The sequence below is a fragment of the Asparagus officinalis genome, chromosome 2 (assembly GCF_001876935.1).
Source record: "Asparagus officinalis chromosome 2, Aspof.V1, whole genome shotgun sequence".
In the NCBI taxonomy this organism is placed as follows: Eukaryota; Viridiplantae; Streptophyta; class Magnoliopsida; order Asparagales; family Asparagaceae; genus Asparagus; species Asparagus officinalis.
In genome coordinates, this window is record NC_033795.1 from 14,564,541 (window position 1) to 14,580,488 (window position 15,948).

Below are 15,948 nucleotides of genomic sequence, written 5' to 3' on the forward strand. Positions count from 1 at the left end.
CATGACTTGTTACTAGTGGATCGGTGTCGCCACTAGGGTTGGTTGTTGGATCAAAGTGAATCGGTGTCATAACTTTGGTTAGGGTTTATGGATTCTTGTGAGATGTATGCCAGTTGTGTTTCTTTTCATACATAGATCAGGATTAATATTTAATAATTTACAATTCGAGACATATGGTATATATATGAGGGTTTCCTTGTTTGGATTATTTCGCTCGACGTACTACATCTCGAGTTATAGATTTTTAAGTATTAATTCCATCTAGTTGTATGACCAGGTTACTTGGATGATTCCTCTGATCGCTTGTCGCATGATTGATTTGTTACTTGGTTGATATTGTTGGATTTTCAGTTGCATGTTTCTTTATCATTTTGTTGTTGTATCGTTTTCGCATTGGTTTTTTGTTCGTTCTTTTCTTTTGTGGGATCTTGCCGTGTGCCATGCACGCTGACGTACACCTGTTTTCTCTGATGTACGTTAGACGTAGAGGAATGATCGATGTATTTTGTATCTCTTCAGTATTCATTGTTCAGTTTTGTATAAGGGCACGTTTGACTTATATTATTATGTCTCGGATGTTATCCTATTTGTGATATGATATCTTTATTATGAGTTTGTCTCTTGCTGGTTATGATCGAGGACCTGTGACTTTGCATTGTATTTATTTCCAGACGCTTAGCGTATTAGGTTGAGGAAAAATGATTATTTTTATATACTCTCCTTGATCTAATACGTCGCGGGCTTGTTCACGTTCTGATTTTCGGGTATTTTGGGAAGCAGGGCGTGACATAACATTTACTACACAGGATGCGGAGATGCTACACATGACTCGTAGCCACATGACACATCACGCGGAGATGCTCCACATGACGTAGAGACACAGGCTGATCCTACACAGCATGCAGAGATACCGCCACCACCGCATGCAGATGTATTGGAGGAGAGGAGATTTGAGCCGTATAGCGTAGCTGTAGAAGCTGCGACACTACCGCCAGATTCTATTACGGATCAGCGAGTCCACGGTCCGGCCAAGGTGAAGGAGGATTGGGATTCTTATCATGCTTTACACCCTATCGCGCAACATATGTACGAACAAGCAAGGCGTAGATGCCTCAAACTGAAAGGTATGAATAGATTTTTATAGTTTATCGGTTATTATTTTACAAGCAAGGCGTAGATGCCTCAAACTGAAAGGTATGAATAGATTTTTATAGTTTATCGGTTATTATTTTAAATTTTAATAGCAAATATGGATATGAATAGATTTTTATAGTTTATCGGTTATTATTTTAAATTTTAATAGCAAATATGGATTGATTCATTGCTTCATCTGATTCATTGTTTCGTAGGTACCGGACGACCTCCTAGGCGCGGCCGCAATGTTACCAAGGAACAAAGCCTCATCCCTGATATTCATCGGAGGGCCGTGATCCGATGGGAAAACGGAGTGCCTGTTAGGACCTTTGCCAATGCTTTCAACAATTTCCTCGCCGCGGTAGCCAGGAGACAAGATTTCTTCAATATTTTTTTGACGTGGAAGTCGCAGTGGATTGATGCGCTAGTGGCTTGTTGAAGATATATATGTGTGAGTTATTTATTTTAATTTTCATTATTATTAGTTGTTAGTTTATTATTATGTTTAATACACTGATTTATATCTATTTTTTTGTTTATATGCTGAAGAGATTTTTCTTTCTTGACGATAATATTTGTGTCTGGACTTACTGCTTCATGCAAATCAATTTATCGTTCAAGAGATGGCGGTTTGAGGTAAAGAAAATATATTTTGTTCAAATAAGAGAAGATTGAGAGCGATACTAGCATCTTGACGAGCGTGTGGATGGAGTAGATTTTTTTGCACTTTGCGATTATTGAGACACGGCTGAAATTCAGGTATTATTGAAGTATATATTTTTAATTGAGAGTTTGAATTTCTATATTATTTTGATTTTACATTGTTTTGCAGGCTCAAGCTGAAATAGCAAGGAGGAACCACAACGCGCCCTGTAGTTACGAGCATCACGGGGGGCTCCAGGTCCTTCAGCCAACATTATCATCAATTGGAGCTTGGGGTATATAATATATTAGCTTTTAAGTTGTCAAGTTGAGTATAATTTATGTGTTATGAGTTAATGATATATTTGAATAAAATAGGGAATGGGAGATCTCAGATATTTTGCAGATCGCATTCTGACTTCCTGGAGCCCGAATTACGCCAATGAAGAGAAGAAAGCAAAGAATAAGGATCTGGCTGTAAGTAGCAGTTCATTTATATATTTAATTTCATAACAATGCATCATTAGTAAGTCGACTTGCCCGGGTTATTTTGATATATCGCAGGAGAAATTACATGCCAAGGTACAAGAGCAAATGACTCAGTCTCAGGCCGGTTCTAACACTTCTGCCCGACTAAGTAGAGAGGAGGAGGACTCCATCATCGAGACGGTCATTGGACCCAGTAGGAAGAACAGAAACCGGTGGAGAGGATTCGAGCAGAGGCCGCACGAGTCTAGTAGCACCTACGAGTCTGCAGCACCACCAGGAACACCAGGAAGCAGTTCATATCAAGACTCGATGGAGCAGCGGTTAAAAGCGATTGAAGATTGGCAGTCGTAGCAAACAACATATCAGCGGATTGCAGAGGAATAACAGAGGCGCCGAGAGCAGAGAGAATTGAAGTTCACACAATTCATGTCGACTCTGCCTTAGGAGGCTCAAGAGGCATATAGGAAACGGTTTATGTCGGATCAGGTAATATATATACTTTACTTTTTTTAATTAAATGAATTAAATATATAATTCTTACTTAGTTATGAATTTTGTTCGTGATTAAATGATATCATACACACCGATACACACTGATACAAACTATTACACACAAACCCTAACTCTAACCCTAACACAAAGTCCAAAATATAAACTTATAATGTTTTTATGTGATGGTGGTGTTGATGGTGCGTGCATGCATAGTGGTGGTGGTATTGGTTGGTGGGTTGGTTGGTTATGGTGTTGTGTTGTGGTGGTCGTTATGTGATTGGTTTGTAGGGGGTTTGATCATGATGGTGGGTGTTGTGTTGTGGTGGTCGTGGTGGGGGGAGGAATGGGGATTGGGTGTTGATGGTGGTGATGGTAGTGATGGAGGGGGAGGGGGTGTGTAGGGGGGGTGGGGGGGAGGGGGGGGGGGGAGGGGGAGTGTGGTTGGTTGGTGGGTGAGGTTGGGGGATTTGTGGTGTTGTTGTTGTTGTTGTTATTATTGTTGTTGTTGTTGTGTTGTGTTGTATTGTGTTGTGTTATGGTGTTGTGATGTGTTGTGTAGTGTTGTGTTGTGTTGTGTTGTGTTGTGTAGTGTAGGTGTTGTGTTGTGCTGTGGTGTTGTGTTGTGGTGTTTTGGTGTTGTGTTGTGTTGTGTTGTGTTGTTGTGTTGTGTTATAGTATTGGGGGAATTATATTTATATTTTCACACTCTTATTAACGGTTACACACCCTCGTAACGTTTTATTTATATTTGCACACTCTTATTAATGGTTACACACCCTCGTTAACGTTTGATTTATATTTGCAGGTCGGGACTTCTTCACAAGGTGCAGCTGGGGGTAGTCATAATGCAGCTGGTGTTGAGGATGATGATGATGATCAGGAGGATTGATTGTAATTAATTTAACTTTAAAAACAATTTCTTGTGTTGTATAAACAATATTTATTATGTACATGTCGGGAAACTTTTATTTATTTTTATTAAAATATATGTGTGATATATGCGTAGGATTGAATACTATACTGCTGATTGAACAGGGTTTTTAAAATTATTATCGATATTGTTGTAGGCGTCAAAAAATGCTAATAGATATCCCAAACATAGAGAAAATCACTCAAAAGGATCTCATATTAAAAATTAAGGCAAGAATGAACTGTCTCGCCAGCGAGACAGGCTTTGCTGTCTCGCCAGCGAGACAGGCTTTGCTGTCTCGCCAGCGAGACAGTATTTGATGTCTCGCCAGCGAGACAGACTTTGCTATCTCGCCAGCGAGACAGTATTGAAATGGTCAAAACCACCTTGATAACTGCCCTACACGTGTCCATCAACTGCCAAGGTACGTGGAAAACATCGTGGGCGAAAATCACGTGAATAACTGCCAAAATAACGGAGTTTGAAACGTGGGAAGGCAGTTAAAATGAAAACTGTCTGACGGTTACTGTTTGCGAGACAGTATTTACTGTCTCGCGGGTCGAGACAGCAAAGACTGTCTCGCCCCCCGAGACAGTAAACACTGTCTCGCCGTACTGATGTCGTCGTTTGTTAAGTTTTTACAGTTGCAGACCCCTGAGGCTATAAATACCCCCCTAGGGTCACTTCTGACGAGGATCAAGCATATTTTCGAGCATTCTAAAGCAGAGAGAGCAGATTTGAGTTTTCATACAACGCCTTGAAATTAAGCTTTGACTTGATTTTAAGAAGAACGACTATCTTACTTCGATAAGATATCGTTTCAAGTTCTCACTTCGATAAACGAAGTCAGAATCAGTAAACCCCATCTTCACGATCTGTGATTCGGCGGTCCACGAACCAAAGCGTTCCCGGCACAGGCAAAGTCCCACGAAAACAAAGATCGATAGACGATTTTTGTGTTTGTTTCTCAAAAGTTGTAATTTTTGCTTTGTTGTGTAAAAGAGGTCTTATAAAAAAGACTATTTCTTCGAATTTATTGTAATCGCTTGAAGATATAATGAATTCCTCAACAGAACCGACTTTTGACTCAAACAAGCTGGCGACCACAGTGGGAGCCAGCGGTCTCGCTGCCGAGACCGCGGTGTCGCAACCGATCAAGATCATCATCAATGAAGAGATCGAATACGAATTCGATCAGGCGAAATTTGAGGAGTACTTGTCATCCTCATCATCAAAACTTTCCTCACTCCGCAAGTATAGGAAAGTTTCATCTCCCAGAAAAAAGCTCAAGTCTGCAGTGTCAATGAAGACCGCAGGTGAAAGTTCTTGTCCGGATGTTGCTAGAGAATCTACCTGCAACATCTCTGCTCCAAATGACTCCACACCAGTTACGGAGCCGTTGATCAATAGCTCACCGGTGCTAACGAAAAGAGCTCGTCAGAGACAGCGCCAGCGCCGTGCTCGACAATTGGCTAAGGCCATGCAACAAACCGACGGGGTCCATTACTATGCGGACCTAGAGTCGAGGAGGCAGAAAATGATTCAGTTGCCTCAACGGCAAGATAATCATATTTCTGCACAACTTACGACGGAGGAGTGGACTCTCGTCAAAAGGGCCCGTTCAACCCTTAAAGAACGGATACAAAGGCGTAAGGCGAAGGCTGCCCACGCTCGCGCTCTTCGTCAACAAGCGCAAGAAACCAAGAAAGAGGCGGTGACTGAAAGGCCACCGAAGAATCGTAAAGTCTGGATGCCAAAAACGCCGCAAACATCTATTCCGGGCCCGTCTACTGCAACACCAGTAGAACCCTGGGTTAGCCCAGATTTGTCCAAGTTTAAGATCACTATGGCGGATCGCCTCGGTCCTTCAATTGACGACCGAGGCAAAGCCCCAGTTAAAGAAAATCCAAGTCCAGCAAATAAACCGTTAATGGTTTCATATGCAGGGGGTCGTAAACACCCTCCTGTCAGAACTGCACAAGTCCAAAACGAGAGAATACCAGTTCACTCTCGTTTAGGACCTCTGAAAACTCCAAACCCGCAAGGGGGTGGATTTAAAATTTTAACTTTGGATCGCCCAGAGGCGACGACCAGAGTTCAAAGGCAAAAGATAGGTTGCTCAAATCACAATAATGATGAGCTGTACTATCAGAAGAATAACTCAAGAAAGAGGGTTATCCGAGAAAACGAGTCTCATTGCGCTTGCGAGAGACTCATTAAAGCGGTGCTGACAGAATGCGGATGCTCTAAGAATAATTCAACAAGAGTCTCCGTATTTCAAAGATTGTCCAATGAAGCGTCAAGACCCAAAACAAGACGTTTCAACAAAAAGAAACCTGTAATCCGACAAGATGAGTTCCCTGAGGTCACTATCAACATGACCAATAAAGGAAAGCAAAAGTCAGTTAACTACGACCCTGATTTCTCTCCGGGAGGGAGAGTTGAGCGGGGTCTTTCTCAAAGAATGTCGCGGCTACAAAGAAGAGCCAACCTACGTCGAGATTACAAGAGAATGCATGAGGGGCTCTCTTCAGATGACGAACCATGCTCTAATAACGTGGCCGAATACAATGCGTTAATAATCGGGCTTAATTTCGCCAAAGAGCTGGGGGTCGAATACCTTGAAGCTTTTGGAGATTCTCAACTGGTGGTTAATCAAATACGAGGAGAGTATGAAGTCAGAAATCGAGACCTGATTCCATACCACCAGGTGGCCATTGAGGTGGCAAGTTTGTTTGAAGAATTTTTCATCGAGTACGTTCCGCGTCTCCAAAATACATACGCAGACGCATTGGCAGCATTGTCAGTATCCTTGGCTCAACCTCCCGAAACAGAGCAATTAATTACAGTGAGGACTCATCAGCTTATTGTTCCAATCTACGATTCGAATGCCAAAGAGGCTTACTCAACACGAGTTGAACCCGAAGTTCGAGATTGGCGTTTTCCTATTATTGACTACGTCTTACATGGTATATTACCTGAAGATGTAAGAGAAAGGGAATCGATTCGGCGAAGAGCGCCGAGATTTTATTACAATGCCACATCGCAAACGTTGTATCGACGAGCTTATGATGGTCTTTTACTTCGTTGTCTATCCAGTAAAGAAGCGGAACAAGCACTCAAAGAGGCACATAATGGGATATGCGGTGCACATCAGCCCGGTCCTAAACTCTGCGACCGACTTAGGAGAATCGGATATTATTGGCCAACTATGGTGAAAGACGCAGTCGATTACGCACGACAATGTGTAGTGTGTCAATTGCATGCAAATTATATGCACATACCCCCTGAATATCTGCATCCTTCGGCGACATCGTGGCCGTTTGAAACTTGGGGAATGGATATAGTAGGTCCTATTTTTCCACCTTCGGTTAAAGGGGACCGTTTCATTCTGGCAATCACCGATTATTTCTCGAAATGGGCAGAAGCAGTTCCACTTAGAGAAGTAAAGACGACCAATGTCATCAAATTTATCAAACACCATATCATATATCGGTACGGTGTGCCAAGGCGAATAGTGCACGACAACGGTCCTCAGTTCGTGAGCAACGCATTCATCAAGTTCTGCGGTAAATTCGGGATTAAAGACGTTTCGTCGACTGCTTATAATCCTACAGCTAACGGATTGGCCGAAGCTTTTAACAAGACTATCATCAAAATCCTGGCAAAATTGGTGAAAACCAATAAGCGAGATTGGGATGACAAACTCGGCGAAGCTCTCTGGGCTTATCGTACGACCGTCCGCACGCCTACCGGAGCCACCCCGTATGCTTTAACGTATGGGTGTGAAGCCGTTCTTCCATTGGAAGTGCAGATTCCTTCTCTCCGTATCGCTCTCGTAACGGGAATGACGACGGAAGAACATCATCAGAAACGTCTCGAGGAATTAGAGATGTTAGATGAGAAACGCTTGGAAGCTCAACAACAAATCGAGTTTTATCAAGCTAGAATTTCTCGGGCTTTCGATAAAAAGGTCCGACGACGAAGCTTTAAAGAAGGAGATCTAGTTCTCGCCGTTCGAAGACCTATGATTCTCACTTCTAAGAAGAAAGGCAAATTTGAACCTAAATGGGAAGGACCGTTTGTGATAGAAACAGTCTATTCGAACGGTGCATATCGCCTGGTTACCCAAGATGGCAACAAATTGATGATGCCAATAAATGGGAAGTTCCTGAAAAAATATTATCCGTAATATATTCAGGATAACCTGTGTAAAGCGGGAAGTTCCTAGAGAATCCTATATAGGATATTTCAGGATAACCCGAGATCAGTTCACTATTTTAAATGAGAAGCTGGTCATTTGAATAATTCATTGTTCTTTTACAACTTTTGTTGAGATGAGATTTAATGATAGTTAATCTTTCCTCAGCAAAACCTTGTAATATAATCATGGAAGATGAGATTTGATGATTTGTAATCTCACGCTATGAAACCCCCATCGGTCGGATTGATCAACGATCATCAGTATGTATCAGTCGACAGATTATTTCGTGTCAAATTCTTATGTTTAAAATCAAAATTTCCCACCGATTAGTTTGTGCAAATCAACAAACTCATTGTTATTTGCACCCTACTCCTATTCCTCACTTGGTCAAACCTTTAAACAGTTAGGACCAAAGCCAAAATCCCCTCTCGATTCGTTCCATGAACGAGAGGTCCACAAATTGAGCGATCAAACCTTCCTACAGTTAGGATCGTCTCAAAATTCCCACTTGGTCAAACCTTACTACAGTTAGGACCACAACCAAAATCTCCTTTCGATTCATTTTTGCGAACGAAAGGTTTACTTTTGAATTGAGTAATCAAACCTTATGACAGTTAGGGTTATTCAAACCAACCTATTTTCTCTAAGTGGAGATTCCACTGTGAGTTTCCTTTTCATCAGGAGATAGAATATAAAATTCTCCCTCTCCGATTCTGGGTTTATCTCTACCAACAAACAAGAGACCAGGAGATAGAATATAAAATTCTTCCTCTCCGATTCTGGGTTCATCTCTACCAACAAACAAGAGACCAGGAGATAGAATATAAAATTCTTCCTCTCCGAGTATGGGTTTATCTCTACCAACAAACAAGAGATTGAGAAATGGAATATACAATTCTTTTTCTCTCCGATTTTGGGTTCGTTGTCCTATATAGGAAATGCAACCTATTCACACTTTGAAATCCATGTTGTTCACACATGGGGGATGTTATCTCTATCCCTTATTAGAGATAAGCCTACATCTAACACATGTAGCCTACATATTCAACAGTGTAGTTCAAAGTCTAAAAGAGTTTAATTCTTTTAGCGCAACGTTATATGTGAAACGGACTTAGATAATTCACATACTAGCCCGATTCAAACGGTAATCGGTAAAGGTATATCAAATCCGTTGATGGCTGAGGATTTGCCAAAAATCCTATAAGTATTATGGTTATTTATTCTAAATAAGAATGAGTAATCATAATAAAAAACCTCAATGAGCAAAAAGATTCAATATAATGAGCAAAAAGGTTCACTATATTGACCAAGAATTTTCAAACAAAGCTACAAACAAAAATATAATGTTCACAGTTCGCAAGCGAATGATTATATGACGAACCGGGGTTATGACCTCTCACTCGGTGAAGGTCTTTATTTTGGTCAAGGTATTAAGGTTCCACCCCGTCCTGCCTATGTACCAAAAGGAAAACCAGATAATTATTACAGTCGTAATAGGGGTCTGGGTTATGCTTCATCATCCGATGACGATTATGGCCAACAAATCATTAACCAATTAATAGATAGGAGCGGACATTCATCCGACACCTCGAATTGGGATTCTGATGTGAGCATTGGAGAAAAGTTCAAAACTCTCATGTCAAACATGGCAACGGTGATCCTGCTACAACAGAAGAAGACGATCAGTTGCCCACTTGGGAAGATCCTTGGATACATTACATGAATATCCAATACGGTGATCGATTTGAGCAAAGAGAACCTCCTACCGAGGATAAAGTAGTTCAAGTTAACATGAGTGATGAAGTTAATCCAAAACCTATATTTATCAGCGGTGATCTTCCGTCGGAAGAAAAAGAAGAACTAATAGCCCTAGTTAAAGAGTATATCGACGTTTTCGCTTGGAACTACGAAGATATGCCGGGACTCGATCCAAACGTAGCAATGCATAGCCTTAATTGCTAAACCTGTCAAGCAACAACAAAGACGGTTTCGTCCGCAAATTATGGAGGCAATAGAAGCTGAAGTTAAGAAGCTAATTGACTCGGGTTTTGTCAGAGAGGAACAACATCCTGAATGGTTGGCCAATATCGTTCCAGTCCTCAAAAAGAACGGAAAAATCAGAATCTGTATTGACTTCAGAGATCTGAATACAGCATGCCCCAAGGATGATTTTCCCCTACCGATTACGGACGTCATTATCGACAACACATGTGGGTTTGAAAGAATGTCGTTCATGGATGGATTTTCTGGGTATAATCAAATCAAGATGCATCCGGATGATGAAAAGCATACAGCTTTCAGAACACCTCTTGGCGTCTTTTGTTATACCGTTATGCCTTTCGGTTTGAAGAATGCCGGTGCTACCTACCAACGAGCAATGACGAAGATCTTTCAAGAGCACCTCCGGAAGACCGTCGAATGTTACGTTGATGACCTGGTCGTTAAGAGTTGTGATAAAAATGACCACATTAACGACCTGAAGACAATGTTCGAGCTTATGAGAACTCATCACTTGAAAATGAACCCGACTAAATCCTTCCTTGGAGTGTCGAGTGGTAAATTTCTTGGATTCGTCGTCACCACAAAAGGTATTCATATTGATCCTGATAAGGTGAAGGCAATACATGAGCTACAACCCCCGAGAAATCTTAAAGAACTCAGAGGGTTGCAAGGTCGATTGGCATACATCCCCGGAAAATGTCAACCATTCTCTAAACTTGCGAAGAAAGGCGTGTCATTTGTTTGGGATGAAGCATGCCAAAAGGCATTCGAAGATATTAAGAAATATCTGGCGAATCCACCTATTCTCGTTGCACCGAAATCGGGCAGACCGTTTTTGATTTATGTCAAAGTGACGAGCCATTCGTTAAGTGCACTACTTGCACAAGACGACGATAACGGTCATGAACAAGCTGTGTACTATCTGAGTCGTACATTAGTAGGAGCTGAGTCTCGTTATCCGATGATTGAGAAGGAATGCCTCGCTTTGGTATTCGCGATTCAGAAAATGCGACATTATTTAGTCGGACAGACGATTTATGTCATTTCCAACATAAATCCCGTCTGAGTGTTCATGACCCAACCGGCTTCCATGAATTGGCGGTTGGCCAGATGGGCTTTGCTCCTATCGCAATATGACTTGTACTTCAAACAACAGAAATCTGTTAAAGGACGAGCTATTTGCGATCTTCTGGCGGAAAACCCTACGAAGGATGTAGTCGAATTGTACGACGATCTGCCAGATGAAACTCACGAAGTTAATACCACCTCACATCAACAAGTGTGGCAATTGTACTTCGATGGAGCTTCCTGATCAACCAACGTGGCAAGTACACCCGGATGTTATAAAATCTCCTCAGGAGTGGGGGTCGTTTTAGTTTCCCCGGAAAAGCATGTCTTGCCTAGAGCATATTCACTGACCGAACCATGCACTAATAATGTGGCTGAATACAATGCATTAATAATCGGACTTAATTTCGCCAAAGAGCTGGGGGTCGAATACCTTGAGGCTTTTGGAGATTCTCAACTGGTAGTTAATCAAATACGAGGAGAGTATGAAGTCAGAAATCGAGACCTGATTCCATACCACCAGGTGGCCATTGAGATGGCAAGCTCGTTTGAAGAATTTTTCATCGAGTACGTTCCGCGTCTCCAAAACGCATACGCAGACGCATTGGCAGCATTGTCAGTATCCTTAGCTCAACCTCCCAAAACAGAGCAATTGATTACAGTAAGGACTCACCAGCTTATTGTTCCAATCTACGATTCGAATGCCAAAGAGGCTTACTCAACAGAAGTTGAACCCGAAGTTCGAGATTGGCGTTTTCCCATTATCGACTACGTCTTACATGGTATATTACCTGAAGATGTAAGAGAAAGGGAATCGATTCGACGAAGGGCGCCGAGATTTTATTACAACGCCACAGCGCAAATGTTGTATCGACGATCGTATGATGGTCTTTTACTTCGTTATCTATCCAACAAAGAAGCGGAACAAGCACTCAAAGAGGCACATGATGGGATATGCGGTGCACATCAGCCCGGTCCCAAACTCTGTGATCGACTTAGGAGAATCGGGTATTACTGGCCAACTATGGTAAAAGACGCAGTCGACTACGCACGACAATGTGAAGCGTGTCAATTGCATGCAAATTATATGCACATACCCCCTGAGTATCTGCATCCTTCGGCGACATCGTGGCCGTTCGAGACATGGGGAATGGACATTGTAGGTCCTATTTTTCCACCTTCGGTTAAAGGAGACCGTTTTATTCTAGCAATCACCGATTACTTCTCGAAATGGGCAGAAGCAGTTCCACTCCGAGAGGTGAAGATGAGTGATGTGATCAAATTTATCAAACACCATATCATATATCGATACGGTGTTCTGAGGCGAATAGTGCACGATAACGGTCCTCAGTTCGTGAGCAACGCATTTATCAAGTTATGCGGTAAATTCGGGATTAAAGACGTTTCGTCGACTGCTTATAATCCTACAGCTAACGGATTGGCCGAAGCTTTTAACAAGACTATCATCAAAATTCTGGCAAAATTGGTGAAAACCAATAAACGAGATTAGGACGACAAACTCGGCGAAGCTCTTTGGGCTTATCGTACGACTGTCCGCACGCCTACCTGAGCCACCCCGTATGCTTTAACGTATGGGTGTGAAGCCGTCCTTCCATTGGAAATACAAATTCCTTCTCTCCGTATCGCTCTCGTAACGGGAATGACGACGGAAGAACATCATCAGAAACGTCTCGAAGAATTAGAGATGTTAGATGAGAAACACTTGGAAGCTCAACAACAGATCGAGTTTTATCAAGCTAGAATTTCTCGGACTTTCGATAAAAAAGTCCGATGACGAAGCTTTAAAGAAGGAGATCTAGTGCTCGCTGTTCGAAGGCCTATGATTCTCACTTCTAAGAAGAAAGGCAAATTTGAACCTAAATGGGAAGGACCGTTCGTGATAGAGACAGTCTATTCAAACGGTGCTTATCGCCTGATTACTCAGGATGGCAACAAATTAATGATGCCGATAAATGGGAAGTTCCTGAAAAAGTATTATCCATAATACGTTCAGGATAACCTATGTAAAACGGGAAGTTCCTAGAGAATCCTGTATAGGATATTTCAGGATAACCCGATGTCAGTTGTTTATTCTAAATGAAAAACTGATTATGTGAATAATCTATTCTTAATTATTATAAAAATAATTAAGATCCTCTTACTACTTTTGTTGAGATGAGATTTAATGACAGTTAATCTTTCCTCACAAAACCCTGTAATATTATCACGGAAGAGGAGATTCGATAATTTGTAACCTCACACCATGAAACCTTCACCGATCGGATCGACCAAAGATTCGATAATTTGTAACCTCACACCATGAAACCTTCACCGATCGGATCGACCAATAGTCATCAATCCATATCAGTTAACAAATTATTGTGTCAAATTCTTATGTTTGAAATCAAAACTTCCCACCGAGTAGTTTGTGCAAATCAACGAACTTATTGTTATTTGCACCCTACTCCAATTCCTCACCTGGTCAAACCTTTAAATAGTTAGGACCAAAACCAAAATCCCCTCTCGATTCCTTCAATGAACGAGAGGACCACAAATGGAACGATCAAACCTTCCTATGGTTAGAATCGTCTCAAAACTCCCACTTGATCAAACCTTACTACAGTTAGGACCACAACCAAAATCTCCTTTCGATTCATTTTGCGAACGAAAGGTCTACTTTTGAATTGAGTAATCAAACCTTATGACAGTTAGGATTATTCAAACCAATCCAGATTCTCTAAGTGGAAATCCCACTTTGAGTTTCTTTACTCCAGGAGATAGAATATAAAATTCTTCCTCTCCGATTCTGGGTTTATCTCTACCAACAAACAAGAGACCAGGAGATAGAATATAAAATTCTTCCTCTCCAATTTCGGGTTTATCTCTACCAACAAACAAGAGACCAGGAGATAGAATATAAAATTCTTCCTCTCTGATTTCGGGTTCGTTGTCCTATATAGGAAACGCATCCTACTCACACTTTAAAATCCATGTCATTCATACATGGGGGATGTTATCTCTATCCCTTATTAGAGATAAGCCTACATCTAACACATGTAGCCTACATATTCAACATTGTAGTTCAAAGTCTAAAAGAATTTAATTCTTTTAGCCCAACGTTATATGTGAAACGGACCTAGATAATTCACATACTAGCCCGATTTAAACGGTAATCGGTAAAGGCATATCAAATCCGTTGATGGCTGAGGATTTGCCAAAAAACCTATAAGTATTATGGTTATTTATTATAAACAAGAATGAGTAATCATAATAAAACCTCAATAAGCAAAAAGATTCAATATAATAAGCAAAAAGGTTCACTATGTTGACCAAGAGTTTTCAAACAAAGCTACAAAAAATGTATGTTCTCCAATTACAAAAATTTATATTGACTAATCTGATTTTCAAGTTTTAAAAGCTCTAATGCATAAGCCTGTTCAAGCTCAGCCGCCAATTTAATTTTGAAGGCTTCTTCATTAACACTGTGAAGCGCGACGACCTCTTGTTCCTTTTCAGCAATTATTTTATCCTGAAGGTTCAGCTGCTGTAACAAGTTTTCTTCAACCTGAATTTCCTGCGTCAACTCGGATTCCAAGACCTCATGAGCATCCTTGGCCATTGCAAGTTCCTCCTCTAAACGAGCTATTTCCGCTCGACTCGATTCTAAATCCCGGCGTAGATTAACCTTGGCTTGTGTTCTTCTGCCAACACTCACCCTAAGTTGATCGCTTTGGGCTCTTAGCTTTTGAAGTTCCAGATTAGCTAATTTTTGGGAATCACGCCACGCCTGCAACTTGGATTCCATATGGGAAGCGATATAGAAGGGTATGCCTTTGGTACGAAGAGCTTGCAGAAGTTCAACATGTCGCTTCAAATCAACTAAATAAGCGTTGACTGAATCGGCTAACTCATTATACCCTTCCTCTCTGAACCTGATATAAAACGCTCAAGAGATTTTTTATAACTCTCAAAGTACGATCCTTTGAAGAGAATACGATCGACCATAGAGTTCAAAAAAGTAATGAAGCTTTGGATATTGGAACAGATGACAGCCTTGTCCGGATCGTCGTCGACCAATAACGCTTGGATATGGTCTGATAATGATGAAGAAGGAGCTGTGATGAGGGCAAATTAGTCAGTACAAAACATATATATTCGTATAAGGCAATGAGCTGAAAGCGTACCAAGTTCGACAGAAGAGCCTTCAGTATGACTTGGTCCACCCGAGAATGGTAGTCCGGCCTCCTGAGCAGCCAAAGTCGGTTCGGGAATAACAGTTTTTAACGCACCGGCTACGTCAGCAGATTTTTTAATTTCAACCTCAGAGAACTTTGGGTCTAAATTGAGAGGCTCCTTGAGAGAATATTCTGCAAACAAAAGAATCATAATAAGTATAATGGAATGATAATCCGAAATTTGAAACAAGTTATGGGTAAAACTTACCAGCTCTGGACACCACATCAGCTGATATACCAACTTCTTCAGTTGGTCTCGCTTTTGTTGCAACTGGGCTTATTTGGGGAGTAACGGTGACTTCTATCATCATGGGGTCTATAGGAGTAGAAGGTTGAGGTTCAAGAACTGATGATTGCAAATCAACCTCAGTTCCTGCCCATGGCACGAGTTCACTACCCTCCAGTCGATCAGACGTTCCAATGATTATAGTAGTATCAGTTCCAGCAAGTGGTCCTATAATTCAAACACTTATATGGTCTTACTCTCAGAATGACCTGCTTCTGTGGAACCGACTCCAACGTTGGATTCTGTGGCTGCACCAGGAGTTTTCCCCGATAATAAGTCGGAGATATACTCATGGTCGCCTTCAGAGAGATCAAAATCGAGGTGATGCTCATTGAATTCCTCGACCTCTGTTGCATGCGTGGCCTCTCCTCCAACAGATTCGTGCATCGTAGCATCTACAAAACGTGTTGAATCGTAAATGACACATAAATTCAAACGAATTTGCTCAAGACAAAGATTAATTACCTTCGTTGGTCGGGACAGATTC